This window comes from Sapajus apella, unplaced genomic scaffold, assembly GCF_009761245.1.
Source record: "Sapajus apella isolate SASKATOON/1434 unplaced genomic scaffold, GSC_monkey_1.0 scaffold2, whole genome shotgun sequence".
Taxonomy (NCBI): Eukaryota; Metazoa; Chordata; class Mammalia; order Primates; family Cebidae; genus Sapajus; species Sapajus apella.
In genome coordinates this window covers 34,716,384-34,719,097 of record NW_022436942.1, presented here as the reverse complement: position 1 = coordinate 34,719,097, position 2,714 = coordinate 34,716,384, and the positions used below count along the sequence as shown (strand labels likewise).

At 43.4% G+C, this 2,714-nt stretch overlaps 1 pseudogene; it reads right to left on the bottom strand.

The window, feature by feature from the left end:
* Nucleotides 1-694: 694 nt before the first annotated feature.
* LOC116556977 lies at nucleotides 695-2,280 on the bottom strand (annotated as a pseudogene).
* Between the last annotated feature and the right edge of the window lie 434 nt (nucleotides 2,281-2,714).

The window sequence follows — 2,714 nt, the reverse complement described above, 5'->3', positions numbered from 1 at the left end:
GCTTCTAGCCCTTCTGGAGGCAAATAAAGAAATATAACTGACTAGGTTATAAACCCAGATGAAATCTTCATATGAAAAGATTCTCATTTGTGCCATCTGTTCGGGCTGAGCTGGAGATGAAATATAAGGTGTCACTGGCACAGTCCCTAGAGGACTGTCACCAAGTGATCATCCTTCGAATTTACCTTCAACTTATCACAAGCTGCTTTAATTCTTTTCCAGTATGTTCACCATAATGTCATCTGCCTTCATTTTCCCCTGGTTTTTAAATACATCCGTGATACAACTGACTAGCTGTTTCCTTGAAATGTGTATCTCTGCCATGAAACATTCTTGACACCCTTTCAGAATTTTTTAAATAAAATGTAACTCATATTGAGCAAAGGAAAAAGGGAATTCAGCTGTATGATAGAAAGATTCTAGTTTGGTCAAATTGTAACAATAGTCTTTCTTTTTATCAGAAAGGGGTCTTACTAGTCCACAGGGAGCACTTGGAAAGACTGCTTCAAGGGGTTGGTTCTCACTCTCCTGCACATTATCAGCTCCTGGTCAGTCCCAGGAGACAAGGGCAGAGGGCATGATGGTTCTCACAGAGCTACTTTATAAATAAACTCTATGTGACTTTTCTGGGAGTCTCTTAAATCCCTTTATTTTAAAAGATCTGAGCAGAAAATAGAACAAAGGACCATTAAGTGGTGTTTTGTGGTTGGGTGATACATGAAACGTCCTGGTCTATGGAATTGTGAAGGGTAACAGAAACAGCATGATTAGGCATTATGTGAAGAGCGTGACACACTGCCACCATGGCCTGTCCAATTGATGTGGGTAAACTGTCCCAGTTTTTCTAAGCATTCATAGGTGTGAGCCCCAAAGTAATCCCACTGAGTCTGGATGAGGTTGGCTGGGAGCATTTTGTGTCTGTACCCACCACAGGAGGAGACAGCAGTGGTGAAACAGGGCATAGGAATGATAGCTTGGACTCCAGTGCTGACCACCTGCCACCAGCAGTCCTGGCAGTTTTCAGCAGCCAACCTAAAGAGGTTGTCTAATAGTAGGCTGTCAACTTCTGGGTGTTGATGAAATGCATCCTTTATCTTTCCTAGAAATACACTTTGATGATGCAGCCTCCCTCCTCCACATCAGGGCAATACCACCGTAATTGAGGGTCCAGCCAAATTCAGTGGCTACCTGTCTTAGCAGCCTAAAGCCTTGAGCATAATAAATGGTCTTGAAGCATAGAGGTCATACTGAATGTCTTCCAGGAATGATATATTATTACCATCAAACTAGATCTTTTGGGGACCTTTCAGCTTTTTGCTAGCTTGAATTCTTTTATCCTTCAGAGATGATAAGCTCTGAGCAAAGACAGCTTTTCCAACAAGGGTGACGGGAATGCCATCTTCCAGGGTGGAGACGGTGGTCTACTTCCTGGTGCCCTTTGGTCCTGTGCTGTCCCTGATCTTTGACAGCAGGCATTTGCCATCAGTATCTTAGAATATTGGCTGTGATTTCAATCAAGAAAGAATTGAGCTCTGTCTTATTCCATTCCTCAAAGGCCTGTGCCATCTTGTTTTGATTTCAATCAAGAATGAGTCGAGCTCTGTCTTATCCCAGTCCTCAAAATCCTGTGCCATCTTGTTTTGCTCCATGCCTAGCACATGGTAACCATCAAGTGGTAAGCCCCAGAGATCAGCTGCATATCCCCACACTCTATCCCATTGGACACCATCTTTACAAAGTGTCCTGCCCCCTCCTTTCCCACCCAGTCAGAGCAAAGTTCTTCAGATCTTTCTTTTGCAGTGATGCCTTGGAAGACTGTCTTCATATGGAGCCAGCTTTTTTGTTCCCTCCTGGCGTGAGTTATAGGCCATCCTGGGGATCCTTTCCCTCCACCACTAACTTTGTTCTCCACAGATAAAATTCCCTTGGGCTTGTGGTCTCTACATCGTTTTGTGGCATCCCTATATTCAGAATTTCCTCCATCGATGATGATGTCACCAGTGTGCAACAATGGTATTAGTTTGTTTATGAACTCATCAATAGCTTGACCAGCCTTCACAAGAAAGATGATCCACCCAAGGCCTTTTCAGCTTGGAGACCATCTCCTTCAAGGACTGAACACCAACATCTTTGGTTCCCTTTACCTCATTGCCCAAGGAATCATCAACTTGGAGACTGGACTATTAAAAGCACAGGCCATGAAATCATGGTCATCCATGCTCAAAATTAAGTTCTGGCCCATGACAGCCGGACCAGTCGTGCAATGCCAGCTTGGGCCATGGTGACGCTGGTGAACAGGGTGGAACTCAAGTGAGCAAAACGTGGAGGGCTCACGGCTCACAGGCAAGTGAAGGATATACCAGCTGCCAGAATTTTGTCTTTTTAGATGACTCTTTTTCCTCCCCCATCTGCTAAATAGAAATATTTTTGATACTTTTATCCTTAGCCATCATCAGAAGCTTAATCTCTGTACTTTCTCCTATGAAGAATACTTCTTCAGTTTTGGTGACATCTTTGTGCCAATTCCCAAATCCTTCCTTCAGTTTTGTTTTCCTATTCTCCCACAAGCTAACTTGACACCTCCAACTGGAATGGCCCTTCAAATTTAATAAACTGCAAACCTCACATATCTCTGAGCCCCAAGCATTTATCTTTCTGACTTTCCTTTGCTAGTAATGGCAGTGCTATATTCACAGTCTCATAGGTTTCAAAAG